The following is a 15962-nucleotide window of genomic DNA, read 5'->3' on the forward strand; positions in this document are numbered from 1 at the left end:
GAATCTAAAATATGATACAAATGAACTTATTTACAAAACAGAAACAGACTCACAGGGCTTCCCTGGTGGCGCAGTGGTTAAGAATCTGCCGGCCAATGCAGGGGACACGGGTTCTAGCCCTGGTCTGGGAAGATCCCACATGCCACGGAGCAACTAAGCCCATGTGCCCCAACTACTGAGCCTGTGCTCTAGAGCCTGTGAGGCACAACTACTGAGCCCACAGGCCACAACTACTGAAGCCCGTGCGCCTAGAGCCCGTGCTCCGCAACAAGAGAGGCCACTGCAATGAGAAGCCCGCACACTGCAACTAAAGAGAGCCCACATGCAGCAAGAAGACCCAAAATGCAGCCAAAAATAAAACAACAACAACAAAAAAAACAATACAAAAAAAAAAATAGACTCACAGACATAGAAAACAAACTTATGGTTACCAAAGGGGAAAGGTTGGGGGAGGGATAAATTGGGAATTTGGCATTAACAGACACACTACTATATATGAAATAGATAAACAACAAGGACCTACTGTATAGCACAGGGAACTATATTCAATATCCTATAATAACCTATAATGGAAAAGAATCTGAAAAAATATATATATGGGGCTTCCCTGGTGGCGTAGTGGTTGAGAGTCCGCCTGCCGATGCAGGGGACACAGGTTCGTGCCCCGGTCCGGGAAGATCCCACATGCCGTGGAGCGGCTGGGCCCGTGAGCCATGGCCGCTGAGCCTGCGCGTCCGGAGCCTGTGCTCCGCATCAGGAGAGGCCACAACAGTGAGAGGCCCGCGTACTGCAATAAATAAATAAATAAATAAAAACTCTCATGACTGATACCAAAAGGCTTAGGCCAGGGATGCCTTTCTTGTGACACACAAAAGCCTACTTTTCTTCCTTTTAAAAATAAAATACAACGTTTTATTACACAGCTAAACATAGGCAACGTTAGCAAACATTTTTAAAATGTTATTCACAGAGTGTGCTTTTTAAAAAACAAACACTCAAGCACAATTTGTTCCTTTCTCATTAATCCTAAACTATTAGCACAGGCTTAATCAATAATTTCGTAAGATTGCATTGACTGAATCCTTATATACAAAGAAGGATGACAAGCACACACCACGCGTTAATTCATGTACGCTTCTGATACTAAGAAGCAGATCCGACTACTGATCCCATTTCACAGTAGCAAAACTGAGGCTCAGAGATACTAAAGAACTTGCCCAGAGACTCAATTGAGTCTTCTGTATCCAAGACGAGTACTAAGTGTTATTTCTATTAAAGGACAATCGTTCTCAAGAAGCATGAAAACATCTACTCTCTCATCAGTTAGGAGCCTGTTTAAACAAATCCACCCCAAAAACCTTTTTCTTAGCAATTGTCTACCAATAGCTTACCAATTACCTTCCAAGAATATTTTTTTAAAAGCCTGCCTCCCTTACAACAAAAACCTTCAAAACATTCAGTCAAGCATTCTTTTTTTTTTTTTTTTTTAAATGGAATGAGGTTTGGGAGCAAATGCGTATGATGATGTCTTTGCTAAGTCCCCCGTCTTTCAAGTCCTCTACTGGGAAGTTGGCAGCCCATGAAGAGCTGAGGACCGAAAACAAGCCAGATTCAGGTCTTTTATGCAGTTCCTTCCGTCACTCAGTCTCCATCACCTCCACCGTCTCTACACAATGTCTCTAGTTCATTGTGAAACATGAAAAGCATTCCGGTAAAAACGAGATGTTGACCATCTGTCTGGTTTGGCAGGAGAGACATTCGGAGGAAGCCCCTTTTGATGAAGCTGGCCCCTTCCATAGGCCAGGCTTCCAACATCCGGGGTTTGTGTACTGTGAACCCAACTGGTCTCTGTTGTTTGGACTAAGGGCGGTTCTCCAGAACGTATTTGGAATCAGGAGTAACAGATCCTCATTGAGTCTTGGCTGGCCTCTTGAGTGGAGGGAACTATATTTGAACATATCAGGATGGCCCTTTTCTGCCTCACGCATGGGTTGGAGGCAGGGACAGCCAACCTGCCACCTTGCACACTGAGATGCTGCCTCGTTTCTTGATGGCCAGCCAGCCCCTGGGTCAAGTCCCTTCCTGAGACCCAGTCTGCTCCTGTCCTTCAATCTCATGTGATATCTCTGAATCTTTCAAAGAAATTCTACTCTTTGCTGTAAACTAACTCCAGCTGATTTCCGTGCATGTGATAACAGAAACCTAATACGATAGTAGACTCATTTCCTCACAATTTGTATCATCACTGGGCTTATTTTTTCCTACCTTGTCAGATTCAAAGAAGAGAAAGGCATCTCCAGCCCAGAGTTACTTACCTGCCTGAAGAGGAAAGCTCTGCACACCATGAGGACCAAAAACAGGCCCCCATCTTCCTAGGCGCCGCTAGAAAGCATGCAATAACTGAACATGAAACAGAGTCGTGGTTGCCAGAAAGAGGTAAAATAATGTTAAACTACACAATGACATTTAAATGCATTCAACTTTAATACTGCGGTTATCTGCAAAAATGAAAACAAAGCAAGTCAAGTTCCTTGGTAAAAAAACAAAAACAGGACTTTTTTAAAGAAAACAGTTAGGGTGGGGCCAAGGAAAGGACACCAACTGGGAGGCAGAAGAAACCTAAGGGGAAAACTATCCTGTACACATGCCCCTGAGACTGGGCAGGAAGGGACGGCCCCTATCCATCCATCCATACGCCTAGGGCAGGGAAGGAAAGCTAAAAAATCCTCAGTCTTGGGACTTCCCTGGTGGCGCAGTGGTTAAGAATCCGCCTGCCAGGGCTTCTCTGGTGGCGCAGTGGTTGAGAGTCCGCCTGCCGATGCAGGGGACACGGGTTCGTGCCCCGGTCCGGGAAGATCCCACATGCCGCGGAGCAGCTGGGCCCGTGAGCCATGGCCGCTGAGCCTGCGCATCTGGAGCCTGTGCTCCGCAACAGGAGAGGCCACAACAGTGAGAGGCCCGCGTACCACACACACAAAAAAAATCCGCCTGCCAATGCAAGGGACATGGGTTTGATCCCTGGTCTGGAAAGATCCCACATGCCATGGAGCAACTAAGCTGGTGTGCCACAACTACTGAGCCCGCGTGCCTAGAGCCTGTGCTCCACAGCAAAGAGAAGCCACCGCAATGAGAAGCCTGCACATCACAATGAAGAGCAGCCCCCGCTCACTATCAACTAGAGAAAGCCCGTACACAGCAATGAAGACTATCAACTAGAGAAAGCTTGTGCGCAGCAATGAAGACCCAACGCAGCCAAAAATAAATTATTTTTTTTAAATCCTTAGTCTTTTTTTTTAATTGAAGTATAGTTGATTTACAATGTTGTGTTAGTTTCAAGTGTACAGCAAAGTGACTCAGTTATACTATGTAACTTTTTTCAGATTCTTTTCCATTATTGGTTATTACAAGATATTGAATATAGTTCCCTGTGCTATACAGTAGGTCCTTGTTGTTTATCTATTTTATATATAGTAGTACCTGTTAATCCCAAAGTCCTAATTTATTCCTCCCCCACCCCCTTTACACTTTGGTAACTGTAAATTCGTTTTCTCTGTCTGTGAGTCTGTTTCTATTTTGTAAATAAGTTCATTTGTATCATTTTTTTAGGTTCCACATGTAAGTGATAACCTGTGATATTTGTCTTTCTCTGTCTGACTTACTTCACTTAGGATGATCACCTCATAGTCTTAATTAGAGAGAGAGGGAAGAGGACAGAGAGTCATGCTCTCAGATGAAGGTAGCACTCCCTCCCTCGATTCAGGCCAGAGGGCTCATGTCCATGAACAAACCAGGCTCGTTCAGACCTCCACATCTGTGCTTAGCTCTCTCCCTGCCCAGGAGGGCTTCCCTTCTCCTGTCTACTTAACCCAACCCTGGTCATCCTCGAATGCCCTACAGTAGAGGCCCCTCCTCCCCGTCACCTGCCGTGTCACCGCCAGCCCTTCCAGATGTCCCCCTTGACCAAACTCCCAGGGCACAGAACCATGGCTGGCACAGCCCTCAGAGAAAACATCCGACTTAGTCACACCTTCCATTAAAGTTCTTAATTACAAGCATTTCTTTGAGTGTGTTAGTACTGTTGAGATTGTAAGTCTCCCAAAACAGGGCAAGGACAAAACCACAGAGAAGTCTCATCCTGCTGTGAGTGGTAGAGTTCCAGCAGTGTGGAGAAAGCCGGGTGAAGAGGCAACTCAGCAGCACTGACATATGCACGACCTAATACTCCAGGCCACGTTCACAGAGAGGGGTCTTACACAGATCCCGTATTTTCCATCAAAGCGCCTTTGTAATCGTCATCCATTAGAAACAGAATGGGGAAAGAAAGACAGGGAAGCAAAAATATGAGTTACCATGATCTAATTTATCAGAAATGGTCCAGAGGAGTACCAGGGGCAGGCACTGTGATTTCCCCCAGTCAGTGTACCAGTTTCACAGCAGGACCCATCTGTGTGATCTCTGCGTCAGAGTCCAAAAGAGTCAGGCCAGCCTGAACACCAAGGCTGCCCAGACACTTGGCAAAGAAGGGTTCCTGTTATCAGCACTGATGTTACCATCGGCTGGTGGTGATTCCTACCCCCCTCCCCCCCCCTGCTTGAACCTCACACCTGCAGGGTTCTCAGCTATTTATAGGCCTTAAAACAGTTACCAGGTATCAAGACTGGTGGCCCTGCACCCTCCTTATTGAAAGAACCAGCTTCTCTGAAGGCAAGTGGTATGGATTCACAGAGCCTGGGGATCCTGAATATTTGAAATCCACACAGAAATCAGTGTCGTTCCTCCACACCACTGAATTAGCCCTTAAGTATACTTCTATTAATGATGCCACCATCCTCCCCACTCCCCTAAACTCAGATTCTTCTCTTTCTTTTGCCCCACAGCAAATCAGATGCCAAGAGCTTTGCACTTTATCTCCCCAAAATCTGTTGCATTACCCTCCTCCTCTTTCCCAAGATGGTAGAGTGGGAAGAGGAGGCTTTGGAATTAGACGGAGCTGCCATTGAGTAGCTGTGCCTTTTTTTTTTTAAGCTTCAGTGTTCCCACTAATAAAATGAGGATAATGGTAACAATGCCTACTATACAGCTGTGATATGAGGAGGGGGATGACACTTGTGACAATGCCTGGTACACCATTTGCCATAGAACAAGTTCTTCCCACACCTTAGCTTCCTTCATCTCTTCCATCACTACCACCAAGGCCTGAGGTCAGCCCCTCAGTACCTCCTTTCTACTAACATATCTGTGGTTGGCAGAATCTTAAAATCCCCTGCTCCCACATTATTTCCCACATTAATCCTCAGGATGGCGATTATGTTAGCACGTGACAAGGGGCATTCTGCAGATGTAATTACGGTTACTAATCAGTTGACTTTGAACTAATCCAAAGGAAACTATCCAAGTGGGCCTGACCCAATCACATGAGTCCTTTAAAAGCACAGGGTTTTCTCCAGCTGGTAGCAGAAGAGGAAGTCACAGATTCCTAACACCAGGGGGATTTGAGGCACTGCTGCTAGACTGAAGATGGGAGGGAGAGGGTCACATGGAAAAGGTAAGAGGGTGGCCTCTAGGAGCTGAAAGTGACCCCCAGCTGACAGCCAGCAAGTCCTGCCTGGACTTGTAGGCACTGTTTTAAGTTGCCACGTTTGTGGGTTTTCTGTTAGGCAGAAACAGAAAACTTATACAATCTCCTAATTGGAGCCAGAAAAGGAGAGAAGACATTTTGAGGGGAGAAATGAATCTCAGTGATCGACTTTGTCATCTTTGAGGACCCCCCACTCTGCCCTCCCGTGTCAGAGACTGTCCACCACACCCTGGCCCTGGGCACACACTGCCTGCCAGTGGGGAGCCTCTGCTCCTCTCAGGCTATCTCATCTTCTCAACTGTAGGCTGAGTGTTTCCAACACAGAAGCCACAACCAGACCTTTTTCATATTCCCCGAAGTACCCAGTACAGGGCCAAGCATACAATAAATACTCACAAATATTTTTGGATTAAGCCGATTTCTTTCAGCTCCAGTGACCAGCAGGGCCGACGAAGGGATCCAAAACCTAGCCAGCCACAGGTACCCAGAGAGCCCCTCCCAGGAGACTCTGGTCTCACAGCCTCCTGGGATTAACAAAGCACCAAGATGGGGATACCCGTTTCTGCACCTTGACCTTTAAGTAACACTGGCCAGTCACATTTTCAGGCATGAGTCAGGCTACCATTTCTCTGAATCATAGTCTGGGGTGTGTGTGTGTGTGTGTGTGTGTGTGTGTGTGTGTGTGTGTGTGTGTTTTAATGTTTACCTACACCTGGAATTTGCAAACACAAAGGAAGTGAGAATAAAGAGGGTGAGAGATCTCACAAAATGCACTACCTGTTGTTCAACAACAGGTTTATTCTGGATGCCCACCATGTCTGGGCAAAACAGTGCACCTCAGATCGGGACTTGAACCCATGGTCTTTTAATCAGAATCACTCACCTGGTATCTGGACTTACTGAGGCTCAGGTCCTTTGTGTCTCAGCACAGAGGGAATTCAGCAAGAGGCAAAGTGATAGGCAAGAAGTAGATCTATTAATATAGGATGCTTGTAAGAGATGCAAGTGGGGAGGTGAGGGAGCTCTGCCCTGAGGATTCAGTGGGCTACAATTTTATAGTCAAGGGAAAGAGGGTGGAGAAAAGACCACCTTCCTTTGGGTAGACATGAGGCTTACATCACTAGTTCCTCCTCTGTATCAGGCAGGAGGGTGTCTGACCCTATAAGGTCAAACTAGGATTATTATTATTATAGCACTTATTCAAATCAGTAGAAGGGTGGTGACATTTTTCTTCCACTTAAGGGCCTAGGACAATCTCGTGCTTTTATTTATGGCTTTATAGTTAAGCAAGCCTGCCTGTTCCACGATGTTCCAATAGCTTTCTTGAGTGATCGTTAACTTACAGTGGTCTTCCAAAGTTTCCTAGGTTCCCCTCTCTATCTATAGTCCCCTACTGGGACTTCTACAACTACCTGTAAACTCTCCTATTCTATCCTTATCACGGGTACCAAGCTAAGAAAGACCCTGGAGACAGAGAACCAAATCAGAGTGTCCCCAACCCTTGAACTTGAATCCAAGTCTCCCCTGAACACAGTGGTCACAGCAGAGTCTTTGACAGTTTGGAAACCAGGAGACTGAATTTCTTCACGTCATTAAAACGAGTGACAGCAGACTCGACTCAGGTCTTCTCCAGGAAGGCAGTGGGTGGGGTCCCTGCTGCATTCTACCCGCCCCTGTGACTCTGGGCCCGCCTTCTCTGCCCCACCCTGGACTCCAATCACAGGCCAGTATGATGTCACTGTCTAAACTTACAACCGTCTTGGCAAATTTTATCTAGGGCCCTCAAGCACAGATTAAAAAGTAAATCCATAGCATTTGAACAGACCTTTACAGTTTACAAGGCACTGTCATGTTCATTGTCTCATTTGACCCTCCCAGGAGCCCTAGAAAGTGGGTGGGGTAAAGATTATTATCTCCACTTTACAGATGAGGAAACTGAGGCTCAGAGAGTTGAAGTGATTTACCCAAGGTCACCTGGTTTAGAAGACAAAAAAACATGTTCTTCCCTCTCTACCACCTTGGATCTAGTCTTTGGGCCTAAATGGGAACTCAAAGGGAGACTGCCTAAGCTCTTCCCAGCTGGCCTTAGTGGCTGCTGATTTGAGAATTTTGTTATCAAAAGAATGAAAGAGAAGTAAGGGTCAGGAGTAAGAGGAGAATACAAGGATGCCTGATATTCCAGTAACACTTTATATTTTTCAAAGAACTTACATATTTCTTACCTCACTTGGATCAAAGAAAAATCCCATAAAGGTTAATAAAGCAAGTATATTGTCACCAGAGATTGGCTCAGAACTAATTCCTAACACTTCTGATTCCAAGACTCTTTCCATAACCTAAGAGAGGGCATTCTTGACACTCATACCCTGCTTTTGTCCCTTTGGTCCTGAGAGTCAAGACTGAGAGACAATTGGACACCCTTCTCTTGTATATCCACACAAGTCCAACCTATAATGACCTTTCTTTCTTTCTCTTTTTTTTTTTTTTTTGGCCATGCCCGCGCATTTTGCGGGATCTTAGTTCCCTGACCAGGGATCAAACCCAGGCCCCCTGCAGTGGAAGCATGGAGTCCTAACCACTGGGAATTCCCTATAATGACCTTTCATCTCGCTGCTCCTCTGCCAGAAGTTGTCCTTGGAAAGCAGGCACCTCCCCATACTGGTTTTAGGATTACTTTTACACAACTGATTTTATATAACTGATACACCAGGGAGAACGTTACCTGTCAAACTGCTATCCATTCATTGAACAGATGTTTTTGAGCAGGGCACCACTCTGGGCTAGTCCCTGGCAGTTAAGAGAAATGAACCAGACATGTTCCCTGCTAATGAGAAGCTCACAACCTAGTGGAAGTGAAGAAAACACAAATATGTGACCAGATACGTGACATTCACGAACATATAAAAAGACGGAGTAAATGTCACAACAGAATTATAAGCAAAGGGCTGTGGAGGATAAGCAACAATTCCGACTGTTAAGAAGGAAAGTGTCTTGGGACTTCCCTGATGGCACAGTGGATAAGACTCCATGCTCCCAACGCAGGGGGCCCGGGTTCGATCCCTGGGCAGAGAACTACATCCTACATGCATGCCACAACGAAGAGTTCCCATTCTGCCACTAAAGAGTCCAGGTGCTGCAACTAAGGAGCCCGCCTGCCGCAACTAAGACCCGGTGCAACCAAATAAATAATTTTTTTTTTTAAAAAAAGGAAAGTGTCTTCCTGAAAAAGAAAAAAAAAAACAGCATTTGGGCTGGGCCTTGAAGGGTCAATGGAGAATGTGGAGAAGCAGACAGGTGCAGACTACAGAAACACTGTAAACATTTGGGAAACAGGGACAAAGCCCGTGTAAGAGCACCTTGAAGTCTGCTCGGCCCCCAATCTTACCCTGAGGCTGGTTGCGATCCAGCTTAAGCCTTCAGCTAGGTCTAGACTGGATCTTGCCCCCAACTTGAGAGAACCCAAGAGACCCAGACCATCCGCTTCTTACTTTCTCAGGTTCTATGGTATCTATGGCACATCCCACCCAATCTTAACCACTCACCTTTTCTGTCTGTTTTGTCTGTTTTGCTTTCCCAACTAGACTAAAACACCAGATTCCTTGGGAACACAGTCAGGGGGCGTCTGTATCCTATCCCAGCCAGCGTGAGGCTGGGCACACAGTAAGTACCAAAAACCTCTTTGTTGACTGGTTGCTGTGGGCCCAAGAATCATGAGATGACAGTTTCACAGATAAGGCGAACAAGAAAGGGTAGCAATGTGTAACCCTCACCTGGGATAACAGTGAAGCAATTAGGAGAAGACATGTACCTCTGGTTTTAGGGTTACCTTTTATAGAACTGAGCTGAATTTAAATCAAGGGGTTCAGACTTGCTGGGTCATTCTGTGGGACTGCCCTGCATTTCCTGTATTTCACTTCTGCTCTCTGACCAAGTCCCAAGGTTCCTTTAATCTGTTTTTCTAGTTCCTGCTTGTCAACATCTTCCAGTGAGACATTGTGTCTCATCCTTCCTCTTGGAAAGAATAATGGGAAGGACAGCAGAGTTGTCACTGCCAGTCTGGAGACCCATGGTCCAAAGCCAGAGGAGAGAGCACAGTCAGGGCCGGATGGAGGTGGGAGTGGAAAGGACCCCAAGACAGAGTACAGCTTTCTACTGGGTGGACAAAACTGACAAACAGGCACACTGGATAGGGTCAAAATCCAAACAGGTCCCCATGGGGGAATGGGGCAGCTCGTGCTCCAACTCCCTAGGAGATGGTCAATAAAGGTAACCAAGTAGGAACAGGGTGGGAGGCGCAGGTGCAAAAAGGACCAAAGGCCCAGGTGGTGAGTTTAGGGATTATCTAGTCCAACCCTCTTCTCTAATCCCACAGTTGAGGTCCTCAAACATTCCCTCCTGTGACAGTCTAACCCATTTCCACCCAGTGTCTCTCTTCATCTTTGATGCTTCCAATCCATCCTCCACGTTGCTGCCAGAGTGGTCTTTCTGCAACACAGTCGGTTCAAGTTGTCCCTCTACCTTCAGGATAATGTCCAAAGTCCGTACGGCCTAAGAAGGCCCTTCTCTGCTAAACACAGATAGACCTTCGCGTATAATCTCCTGTCTTTACCCTACTCCTCTCCACCTTCCACTGACCTCATTCCACAGACAAAATACTGCACGACATTCCCCAAAGATGCAGTAGACTTACTCCCATCTGCCAGGAGAATTCCAATTTCAAGGTCCAGCTCAAGTGTCACCTCTTCAGTTAAATCTCCCCTCACGTCCCCTAGGAAGGATGAGTGAGTTTCTCTTCTGTGCTCCAAAAACACCTCTGTATAGCATTTATTACCGTGATTTGTACTGATTTACAGAGACAGAGACCATCTGGGTAGGGAGGGGTTTTGACTTCTCATAGCCCTCCTTGCCCTTAGTTAGCATGATAGGAGCAGGTGGTCAAAAAAATGTTGACTTATAAAGAATGAACCCCTTTCCTTTATAAACACACAGTGAGCTCCTGGCAGAGCCCAATTAAAATCTAGGTTGTTGATGCCTAGAGCAGGCCTCTCCTTCCTAGGTTGCCTCTTCTACCTGTTTTCCATGCCTATCCCATTGGATGCTCCTCACTGACCTGGACTTTGAAGCACTGGGGCAGTGACAGACATTGGCAGAAGCAGGGACCCAAGCTGTCATCTTAAGGAGAGCCTTCTGTGCTCCTCCTAGGGAACTGTTTTGATGCCGAGGGGCTTTGAACCAAGCTGTAGGTGGTGACAGAGCAGGTTAGTCATCCCAGCACATGCCCGTTCTCTGCTCAAGGGCCCCAGCACCTGTCACCTGTCTGTCTTGGGTGATACGGGAAATGGTGCTCTGAGCCAACTCTGGTCCCAGGGAGGGAGGGCTGTCACTGTGGCCAAGGTCTCCCCCACCCCTGGTGGTGAAAGCGGGAGTGATGGCCTCTACCTATCGGAGCAAACATAAAGGGACTCAGGGAGTACAGGGAATGGCCGCAGAAAAGCTGCAACCCGTGATAAAGGTCAAGGGACTCAGCTCACCACTCTTTGGGCCCCATCTGGAGAGACAGATGTGTAGGGCTTTCCACCTAAGCAGCTTGTCCTCCACTGCCTGCCCTCATTGGTGTGTCTTCATTTCCCCAAATTCAAGGCTCTCCGAGGAAAACACAAGGCATCCTCCACCACCCATCCCCCAGACTCATTTATTTTATAGCTGAATCTTGTTTCAAGCAAACTTAGCATGTAAAGTAGTGGGATAAACCTTCACTTAACTCTTTTCACCACAAAAAGCTCCTCAGATGCATTCATTCACTGGTGGCTTACTGCGTATAAGGATAATCTCTGCCCCCAGCAAAGAAAATAAGTTGCATATCCAAATTAGGGCACATACAGGAAACAATGCGATAAATCCTCTAGGGGAGGCGCACCAAGGTGAGTTTGGGAATCTGGAGGTGAATGAGTTTGAAGGAAGTGGCATATGAGCTGGACTTTAGAGAACAGGTTGGATGTGCCATTCAGAAGTATGTAGAATGGCCCTCCAGACGGAGGAGGCATCAGCAGCAAAGGACTGGAGGAGGATCCACGGACTACGGATGGAATCAAATGTGAGGCAGATCCACGCGGAAACCCACAAGGGTGGGCTGAAACAGCGCATTCAACAAGCCCCAGGGTCGCAGGCTATGGCACCCAGAGAAGGCTCTGGACAGCCAAAGTGCAAGAGGAACGCAAATACTGCAGCAGCAGGGTTCATCCTGGGTGAGGAGTGGGCCAGGATGAGCCTGGGAATTAGACCACAGTTCAAATGCCAGCTCTACCCTTAAGAGCTGTGTCTTCTTGGACACGTTACCTAACCAAAGTCTTGCTTTTGTGCAAGGTCCCTCCCTAATACTTCCTACCGAGTAGATCACGGTGAAATGAAATGAGATCATGGCTAGGAAGCACCTGGCAGCATCAGGCACACAGCAGGTGCTCAATATAGGTCAGGTTGCGTCTCCATGCTTGAGGTGTTGGGAAGATGAACAGCAAATGAAAGACTCTGGGGGACCCTTGAGGAAGGAAGAGGCCAATAAAAGAGGATTCTGAAGGAAGGGGGTGCTGAAGGAAGAGGAAGCAGGGAGGAAAGAGCCCAGTGCCTCTGAGCTGAGGTTTCTGCTCCATAGCAGGCCATTTTAGGGGTGCTGGTAAAATACTCCCGGCCACACTGGTCTTTGGTTCATCCCCGAAGAACCCTGTGCACAGCGATGCAGTGAGCAGAACGGAGCTTGTGGGTGGAGCGCAGGAGTTGAGCAGGGAAGAGAGGCAGCACCTGGGCCCCTGCCCAGATGGTGGGGGGACCAGAAATCAGGAGGTGGGGAAGGCTGGCTGCAGAAAGAGAAATGTTTTTAACTCCAAAGATATCCTCTACTAGGAAAGGCAAAATGTCCAAGGTTTTGGGGTGGTTTTTTTTTCAGATCTATATACCTACTCTTTTAACTTGAATAACCTGGCTTATCACAAAGCGGCAGGAGAGACACCAACAGGCTCGGGACTCACCTCTGCAGACAGCCTCCAGTCTCTCCAGCTGCACCCCAGCCCCAGAGAGAAGAGGCACAGCTAAGGATCTTCAGGGTGATTCTCCATCGAATCCAGCCTCTATGTGCTCCTCTTTCATCTATTCATCCCACCAACATCCACAGAGGGACTACTATACACAAGATAAGATCCTGGAGAGGCAGATGTCAGCTTAGTTGTCCACATCTCCATCCCTCGAGTTGTTTCTCTAGTCAGTTTCTTTATCTGTCAAATGGAGAAAATGGATTTATGGCAAGATGCAATGAGATAATGAACATACCTGGCATAGAGTAAGTGCTCAAGAAATGTAAACTATTGTTATACTGGTAGAAGCAAGATTGCATGTTATGCTGGTTATCTTTCATTTGTTTCCCCCCACCTCAGCCCTGTACATTCTACATCTTTTTCCACCCTGTGCGGTGCCCTAGAATTGCTCTGTATGGACTAATCAAGACTCCCTTGCCCCTGACTTCCCATTGGGTTTGGTGCATGGGGAGCGAGATTAGAGGGAGGGAGAAATTGAAGACAAGGCTTTTATTCCCCCAACTCCCTTCCTGAGCCCCTTGACCCAAAGTCCCAGCTCTAGGAAAATGACCTTCCACACAGCCTCCCTGCATCCAGGCATACAGGTGGTAAGATCCCACTGTGACTAGCCCCAGAATATTTCACTCTCCATAGTTGTTTCCCTACACTCTGCCTCAAATTATGCCATTGAAATATGCCGTCTGTTTCCTACTGGCCCCTGACATACAGGGTGAAGGAGTGTGGGAAAAGGCCTGGGGATCAGGAGACCTGGATTTGAGTCCCATCTCTCCTCCTCACTGGCTCTGTGACCCTAAGCCAGTTTCTCCTTCCCTAGGCCTCAGCTTCCTCATTTGTAAAAAGAATAGCTCTTTTGTCCTACAGTTCCCCGCCACCACTGGGCATTCTGTGAAGTTAAACCCAGGAAAGGGATGCATATAAGGAAGTAGAGCTGCCTTGGGCAGAGGGCAGGTGAGGCAGCTAAGCCACACACCAACGCATTCTTCCCCAGGAATCACCTAACCCCTTTCCAAGGACTTTCCTTTTCCTCTCAGGCCACCAGGGTGCCAGATACCCAGATGATCTCCGCTCCAAAGCAACAGCAAAGAAAACTCAGGGAATTAAAAGAAATTCCCTTTACTTTCAGTAAGCAGCTGGCCAACCCTGGTTTAGCCACAGAGGTCCCTTCCCAATTTCTAGTGTGCACAGGGGTCCAAGCACAGAAGCCAGTAAACACTTGATGCCTACAGGGCTGCAAAAGAAGGGGCATCTGGGGCAGAGGGACCTAAACCAGCATCCTGTCTGAAGACCCTGGATAGAGATCCCTGTCGCTGGGCATGCATCAAGTAAAGGCTAATGACCACTTGATGAGGTATTACAGAATCTCTGAAGTCCTTTTTAGCTCCTGAAATTAGTGACTCAGGAAAACCCAGGAGCCACAAGAAAGACATTCTAATAATATCACCCTCCATGGCCCCCTAATCTGAAGTTTCATTTGCCCTAAATGCTTTCCCACCTGCGGTCACCCAGAAATAGAAGAAAGTGAGCAAGGTAAGGCTGGGTTTCTGTCCTAAAGGACAGGAAGAGAGGGCAATGTGGATTCTAGCTTTACCAGCTTCTCTGAATTTCTGGCGGGGGGAGGGAAGTGGAATAACCTCCTAAAATTATCAGTTCCTGTTTTACCTGAGGTTTGACCGCAGGTGAAAACCACAACATAGTAACTGACAGCACCAATTTGCCTTTGACGTTCTTCACGTCCCCCAAATGCCTCCAGAAATCTGTGGCTTCACCCCATAACTCTGAGCAGGTTCAAGGCCTTTCCCGACCCCAAATGAAAACTTCTGAGCCCCTCCGGGCTTCCAGCGGTCGGACCGCGCAGAGACGGCTGGGTGGACGAGCCTGCACCGCAGCCAGGCCCAAGGTCGGCCTCCGCTCAAAAGACAGTAAAGGCCGACAGAGCGAAGCTCCTGCGCCCCGCGGGGAGGAGACCCCGCTACCCACCCCGCTCCGCCACCGGCGCTGAGTCACCGCCCGCCCCGGCTCAGCCGAGCCCGCGTCCCCAGGAAGCGCCGCCGAGCGCCTGCGCATGCGTGATCCCGGGAGCGTTGTCGGGAGCTCGCAGCCCTGGAGGAGGCGGGGCCCGACCGCGGGCACGAGCGGAGGCGCGTGCGCAGGGCGCGCTCCCGTGAGCGAGGCTCAGCCGGAGCCGGGCTCCGCGGCCGGGGGCAGTACCTCCGCAGGGTCGCGGTGAGGAGCCTTTCGGGGATAACAATTTGCGAGTCAAGAGCCGGGCTTGAGGGGCGAGGCCAAGTTCCGGCTCCGGGAAACGGATTCCCCCACCCTCACGACCCTGGTCCAGAAATGCCCTGCTCTGGGCCTCGGTTTCCCCTGGAAGGCGGGGGTGGGGGTCGTGCACCGACGAAGGTTGAGGCCCTGCGGCCGCGGCGTTGACCTCGGACTGGACCGGGCCGCGGTGAGGATTCGGACCACAGCGCCCGAGGCCCCCAAACGCGTTGGTCGCTGGTCGGGGAGACCCGTCCCCGCGCAGGAAGCCGCCCCCCGACCCCCTCAGGAGCCCGTCTCGCTGGATGATCTGAGACCAGAGGCCGCGGGCCAGGAGCACCCATGTCCTCGTCTGGCCCGGGTCACACAGACCTGCGTGTCCTCTTGTCTGCTGGCCCTGGTCACCTGGGCTGGAGTGACCGAAACGTCACGAGGTCCAGAGAAGGAACACAGATTTGCTTCTGCCCCGGGGCTGGTAGGGGCCCAGGGCCCAACAGGGGCTCCTAAGTAGGGCCAGAATGTTGGGGTGGGCTCCTTCCCGCCGCCTCCTTACCAGGCTCCAGCTCCTAGTTCCCAGATCCTAGGAGTGGGTCAGCGTCGAGGGAGGACAGAAACCTGGTACCCACCACGCATCAGGCCATGGATCACTGTCAGAGGAGCATTGCCCGTGGGACACTATCTGAGTAGCTGAAACAGGCTCCTTGGTGCTAAGCTCTCACCTCTCCAGTCAGCCCCAGTGCTGCTGCCTGCAGAGACTTCCCTGCTTCTTTTGGCCCTCTCTGTTCAGAAATGGAGTGGCCTCGAGCCCAGGTTCCTTGGGCTTCCATTTAAGTGCTAGTTTTCCCTAATTCACCTCATTTCACCTTGATTCCTCACTGGCCACACAGATGTCTTCCTTTTTGTGGGTTTGGGCCCTTGATGTTCCCCCAGAATTCACCCCCCTGGCCTCTGACCTTCCAAACCCACCCATCCCTCAAAGTGTAGCTAGGGGCTTCCCTGGTGGCGCAGTGGTTGAGAGTCCGCCTGCCGATGCAGGGGAC

This window comes from Monodon monoceros, unplaced genomic scaffold, assembly GCF_005190385.1.
Source record: "Monodon monoceros isolate NGI ecotype Baffin Bay Population unplaced genomic scaffold, NGI_Narwhal_1 Super_Scaffold_13, whole genome shotgun sequence".
Classification (NCBI taxonomy): Eukaryota; Metazoa; Chordata; class Mammalia; order Artiodactyla; family Monodontidae; genus Monodon; species Monodon monoceros.